The sequence below is a fragment of the Piliocolobus tephrosceles genome, chromosome 7, assembly GCF_002776525.5.
Source record: "Piliocolobus tephrosceles isolate RC106 chromosome 7, ASM277652v3, whole genome shotgun sequence".
Lineage (NCBI taxonomy): Eukaryota > Metazoa > Chordata > Mammalia > Primates > Cercopithecidae > Piliocolobus > Piliocolobus tephrosceles.
Window position 1 is genome coordinate 12,492,021 of NC_045440.1, and position 7,341 is coordinate 12,499,361.

At 30.6% G+C, this 7,341-nt stretch overlaps 1 protein-coding gene across 4 annotated transcripts in view; it reads right to left on the reverse strand.

The window, feature by feature from the left end:
- The window catches only part of SGCZ (sarcoglycan zeta), a 1,168,508-nt gene that overhangs the window by 202,865 nt on the left and 958,302 nt on the right, over positions 1 to 7,341 (reverse strand). The window lies entirely within an intron of this gene.

Genomic DNA, 7,341 nt, shown 5'->3' on the forward strand with positions numbered 1-7,341 from the left:
AGGATATTGTTTAGTAGAGTGAATGATGTATAACATCTAGAAAACTTAAGTTTTTCGTCATTATTTAGGTTTCAGGAGATGGAGAACAGAATGGTTTCATCCACATCCCTGGGTTAAAGTAAATATTGTGATGAACCAAATGTATACTGACCCTGCAAATTTTTCAGAAGTGATCTAAAAAGTACAGCCAAAAATGTCCTTTTAAGCTTAAATGGAGTCTAAGGAAAGACATTTAAAGCAATAAAAATCAAAAGAATACGTGACAAATCACAATTTAGCAACATATACCTAATGTAGATGACAGAAAAATCCCAGTGGACAATGGATGTGATATACATAACAATAAATTTATTCAACTTTTACTCAGACTCTGTCTGTCACACATGAATACCATTATTTTTGCTTTTCATTTGCATATAAAAGTAGAATAGAATTCCAGAGAAGAGATATTTCAGTTTTCACAAAGAAAAGTCTTTGAAAATAATGAAATCCCAATGATCAAACTAAATGTCTCATGTCCACCTACAGACACCCAGTGATTTCACATTAACATATAGCATTACACAGAATCTTATTCAATAACTTAGACTTTTAACTCCAAATGAAATTTGTCAGTTTGATACATATGTCAATTATTTCTAGGTAGTGTAATGGATGGGTCAATTTCTAAATAAAAAAATGTAATCTCAAAAATTCTCCAATATGTATAAAATGTTCAAACTAGTTAATACATGCATAAGGTGAATTAACTACTGAAATTCATGGTCTCATGAAAGTATGTTAAATTACAGGGGAATTATTGATCTGAGACATAGAATTCTTTTCTAAGAGGACTATAATTAAGTATTTTCCAACTTCGTCCCTTTTCAGCAAAGAGTTGGAAAGATTATCCTCATTGTTATCAATCGTCTTTAGAAGATCAAAGTGGTAGAAACAAGTGCAATTCAGCTACATTCAGGAGCCAAATCTTAAAATATTTATTTTAATAAATCTTTTCATCAATTTTAGTAGTATCAAGTCTAAACATACGTATCTCTAAAAACTGGTTCAACAATATATATCTAGAGTACTATCTTTTCTATTCTATATTTAGAACACTATCTTTTCTATATGGTGATGTGTATATATCAACACATGTTGACATTTTTCTGTAGCCAATTATAATATATTCTAGTTATTATAACCACCAGACATTACAAATAATTTTGTGATATTGTAGAATGTCTGAGAAATATGTTAAATTATTATGTAGACTAAAAACTCTGCACTTATTTGGAAGTGTTTTTAATGATAATGTCATGATATCAGTAGGAATATATTTATGTATGTATTTATTTGTGAGCTTCATTTGGGAGAAAGGTAGAAATATGTCATTCTCACTGATACAACATTACTAAAACCCCCAGGTAATCTCAAAATCACAAATTTTCTTGTGACCATCTAAGAGTTTTATTGCAAGGCAAGCAATGACCCAAAAAATGTAAGAAAAGAAAGATACCTCCAAGGAAAGACAGAAACTTAAAGCCAGAAACATTCTAGAAGAAAATATATAAAAATATTGCTGCGATCTTGTCTTAAAATTTTTTTAGATATAGTACCAAAATCATGAACCATAAAATTCAATGTGAAAAATTAGTTAAACTTTAAGATTGTTAGGGATGCTCTGATTCTTGAAGAAAACTGAAAAGAAAATAAAAAGTCCAGCTGATCCCTTCAAAAAAAAACTTTGAAAAATCACATATAAGACAAAGGACTTGTATGTAGAATAGGTAGGCAAATCTCAAAACTCAATAATAAAGCAAAAGCCTAATTGTAATAAATGGGAAAAATATTCCAACAAAGACATCTATCATCTAAAACATATACAGATGCCACATAAACATATGAAATCACTATTAGATAGAGGGAAAACGCAAATTAAAACTACAGTGCATTGTCACTAAGTGCCCTTTTAAAATGTCAATAATAACAATTCTGCAAAGGCCAAGTATTAACAGGAATATACAGCAACAAGGATTGTTATACATGTATTGCAATACGGCAATAACTTTGGTTATGGAAAATGATATAATTTGAAAAACATTTTTTCAGTTTCTTGAAAATTAAACACCTCCTATGTGACCCAGCAGTCTGTATCCTGGGTATTTATTCGATTAATATGAAAACTATATCTATAAAAACTTTTCTGTAAATGTTTATAGCGGCTGTATTTGTAATTGCCAAAAGATGCAAAAAGAAATGTTCTCTAGTTGGTGAATTGAATAGGAAACTCTTTATAGTCCTCCCATGCAGTGGGTTGCTTTTCGCCTATGAAAGGGAACAAGATTACTGATAAATACAAGATGAACGAATCTCAAAATACACTGTACTAACTGAATGTAGGCAGTCTCAAAAGCTATCTACTATATAATTCTGCTTATATGATATTCTGGACATGGTGTTGTCACTTGCCATATATATTAAAGTAATGGTATATCAATGTCAATACAGAGTATAATTTACAATCAAGAATCTGTCCATAATCATTCCTTTACAAAATACTCTGTAAATTAATTTCATATAGTAAGAAATTTTAAAATATTAGTTAAGGAGTTAGGCTTTATTTTCTAGTTTTCATGGAGTAAGTAGTGCAGGATTTAACCATCTGCTGTAAAATAAACTATAACTGAGGGTAACATACATTTTTGGTCATGGACAACAAAAAGTACAAAATGTGATATAAGAAAAATGAAAACTAATGGGGTGAATTCCACTTTTATTAAGGTTTTCTGCCTGAGGTACTTTCCAAATGACAGGGTAAGAATGTGAAGGCCAAACACACAGCAACCAATACATAGAATGGAAGAGAATCTGGTGTTGCTGAGGTGGCTGGAATTTGGAGTGCAGCTGGTAAGGTACAGCACAGGAGGTAACTACACAGAGAAAGAGGCATGCAATTCTGCATAACTCCCCAATTAGGTCTGTAGCCAAAGATAAAACAGCACATGCACAGGACCAGTGCTCCACAAACGCTGTTAGAGAACAGCTACCGGGGACCTATGAGGTACAGTCAGATGCTGCTGGTAGTTTAGGTTCAGACCAGAAGGTGGAGAGAGACTGCACTGAACACCCAGAGTTCAGAATTGAGACCACAGAAAAGCCAAACATTAAGTCTAGGGTTACACTACTTGTAGGCTTGGCCTAAATAAGCTTCAACCTAAGACTCAAGAAGATTTGATCTGGCAGGAGATTAACGTCCTCCCAAAACCAAAGCCAACACTCTTTAAGCAAGGCAATAAAATCCTGACTCTTAACATCACAGTATTCTGAATGTATGGAAAACAATAAAAACTACTAGACATGCAGAGAAGCAGCAATCCATGATCCATACCCAGGACAAAAGCTGAGAGTTGCCAGTGTATAGTACAAGAAATATTGAGGAAAGTTCTTTAGTCCAAAGAGAAATAGATGGAAGTTTGGATTTACATGAAGGATTAAAGTATGTCAGATTTAGTAAATATTTGAATGAATACTTATCATATTTTACATTTGTTGGTTTTAAGAGCTATTAGTTTCTTTAAACAAAAGTAATAGAATTTGTGGGTTTAATCAACATAAGAAAGAAAATGTATGCAATAATATATGAAGTTTAGAAAGGGGTAAAACTATACTATTGGAAGGTTTTTACGATACATACAGACCCATACAATGTTAATTCAAGGAGACTAGGGTACATTAAAGCTGCATATTCTAATTCCTAGAGAAATCAAATAAATATAGCCAAAAACCTAAAAGAGGAAACAGATTAGGTCACTAAAGCTACTTACTTAATCTAAAGTAATAAAAGGGGGTCTAACAAATAAAAAAATTAGACAAATTTAAAAATATGGATCAAAATAAAAGATACAAGGCCAAGCATATCATTAATTACATACTTATAAACAGATAAAATAAATTTCAAGGGAAAATACAAAATATTTTTAACTGAATTTTTTTTTTTTTTTTTTTTGGAGACAGTTTTTCTTCTCGTTGCCCAAGTTGGAGGGTAATGGCCTGATCTCAGCTCACTACTACCTCTGCCTCCCAGGTTCAAGCAATTCTCTTGCGTCAGTCTCCTGAGTAGCTGGGATTACAGACTCATACCACCACACCCAGATAATTTTTTGTATTTTTGGTAGAAATGGGGTTTCACCATGTTAGCTAGGTTGTTCTCAAACTCCTGACCTCAGGTGATCTGCCCACCTCAACCTCCGAAAGTGCTGGGATTACAGGCGTGAGCCACCGCACTTGGCTCTGAATAATTTTTTTAAAAAATCTTATAATTTGAGGATATAGATAGAGAAAGCCAAAAATTGAGACAAATATAGATCTTAAAATTGTATTGAATAGAGAAAAAAAGATTTATAAACAACGTTTTCTAAGAAGATAGTAAAAAAGGGAGTAAATTAAATTGCAAGATAAATATATAGAAATAAATAATTAAAATCAGAGAAGTTACTGAAAGATAAAATTAAAAAATAGAGGAAAGTATCAAAAACAGAAGTATCTTATTTGAATTATCAATAAAATTGATAAAAACTCCTACAGAAAGTAACACAGGAGAAAAAAGAGAAAACCAAAACTATCCCTTTCTAGAATAAAAGCAGAGAAAATAATATAGATCAAATTAAATAAATAATAGGAGATATTATAAAGACTTTCATATACATAAATGAATCCAATTAGGTGAAATGGAAAAATTCCTTGAAAAATAAAAAATACCAAAACTGACATAAGAAGAAATAGAACAACTAAGTAGCTATATCTGATCCATTTAAATAGCTATATCTGAGAAGAATGCTCAGTTGGTAATTTAAAACCTTATCAATAATGAAAAGTATAAGCACAAGTGGCTTTGTTGGGAAATTATTTCAAACTTTTAGACCAACTCTTTGAGAAAAAAAAACACAAGACTTTGTCACTCATTTTAGGAGGGAAAGTGAACGGTGATAATACAACTACATAAAAGTCTTACAATAAAATGAAGTTACAAAATATTCTTACCAAATATTAACAAAATGATCTTATTAATAAATAAAAATTTATCATGATCAAGGGGGATTTATCCCAGGAATGTGGGATGATTTAAACATTTATTGTGAATCAATATAGTTCATAATATTACAGATGAGAAAATGAGCAAAAAAAAGATTATTTTAATAGATATGGAAAGATAATTTGACAAAATTTAAAACACATTCATGATAGTTACTTTCAGTTCACTAGTTATATAAGGAACTTTCTTCACAGTGATACATTCTTATGAAAATTGTACTGTAGATATGAATATCATACTGAATAGAAAAGACTAAAATTTCTTTTAAGATTGGAAGTAAGATGAAGGTATCTTCTCTTGTCATTCCTATTCAATATTGTAGTCAGGCCTTACCCAGCATGAGTAAAGAAGAATAAAATACATAATACTAAGATTGAAAAAACGATTTCATTTGTAGACAAGATAATTTACAGAACATTTTTTACATAATCCCCAACAGTACAATTAGAAACAAAAGTGAACTTAACAGTGCTATAGAATATACCATCAGTATGCCAAAGTCAATTATATTTCTATATATTGGTAACTAAAAATGAGAAAGAATATTTTAAATTAATACCATTTATTATTACATGAAAAAATTTAAATACTCAGAACAAATTTCAAAAAATATATGCAGGATCTGTTGATTGAAAATTATAAAATATATCTGAAAGAAATTAACGAAGCCTAATTACATGCATAAATATTTCAATGTATTGGGTGACAAAATACTGTTACAAATGTTAATGTTCCCATGAATTGACCAATGGAGTCAATGGAATCGTGATCAAATTCTAACTGGTGTGTGTGGGTGTGTGTGTTTCTGTAGAAATCAACATTTTAAAATGGAACTAAAAAGAACCCAGAATAGTTCAAACAATCTTGAAAAAATATTTGGATCTCTTACACTACTTGATTTCAATATCAACTGTAAAACTTGATTTAAGGATTTACAACTATCAAGAGAGAATTATACTGTTTAAGGAAAGACATATAGGTCAATTGAACGGAATCCAGAAAAAGACGCCAACTTGTAAGATAAGTCGATTTTTAACAAAGTGGCCAAAACAATCCAATGGATAAAGAAAAGTCTTTTAAACAAATGGAGGAGAGTATAGAAAAATACATGTCAATCACCCTGAAACTATGCACATCAACTAATTTGAAATGGTTCATAGGCCCCTACATAAAAGATACAGCTATAAAGCTTCTAGGAGAAAACACGGTAGAAAATATTTACAGAGATTTCTCAGAACACGGAAAGCACTGTCTATACAAGTTAAAAATGAAATTGGACTTTATTAAAACCTCTGCTGAAAAACAAACATTATTAAGTAAATGAATAGACATAATGTAGACTCATTAAATATATTTACAACATATATATCTGAGAAAGGATTTGTATCAAGAATATGTTAATGATTCTTACAAATTACAGTAGGAAAGACACAAAATCCAATAACAATGAACAAAATTTAAAAATGCAATTAAGAAGAAAAGATATATAAATGGCCAGTAAGCGTATGAAAGACTGCTGAACATGATTTGCCATCAGGGAAATGTGAATATCTCTGAAAACCACAAAGAAATCTCACACATACTTATTGAAAAGGCTAAACAGACTAATAATACTAAATGTTGGCAAGGTTGTAGAGCCATGGGATCTCTTTATACACTACTAGTAGTATTGAAAAAAAAAATGCAACCACTTAAAAAAACTGATCATTTCTTATAAAGTTAAAACTGTGCCTACTCTATGACCAAGAAATTTATCTTCTATGTATTCCCCCAAGAGTACTGAATTTATATGTCTGAAGAAAGCCTTGTAAAATAATATAGTATCTTTATTTATTAATACATTTTGATATATTCTTACAATAAAATACTCATCAATAATGAGCAATGCATTGCTGAATGATCAAACATGGATAATAAAATAAATTTTTCTAAGATTAAAAAGCACAAGAATATACCATACGACTGCATTTTTACAATAGCCAAGAGTAGGCAAAATTGACCTGTGGTTTTGGAAGTCTAAAGTGTTTGAATAGTAATTGCTCAGGATTGCTATCGGCAGGGTGAGACTTGGCTGAAATGGGCTCTAGGAAATAGCAACATTTTGATTGTGATGTGAATTACATGAATGTATACTTACGAACTACATTTCAAAGTTGTGTATTTCACTGTACATACATATATATTTTAATTAAAAAAGAACAAAATTCTACAGCTAAATACAGGAAGGAAGGAAGGAAGGAAGGAAGGAAGGAAGGAAGGAAGGAAGG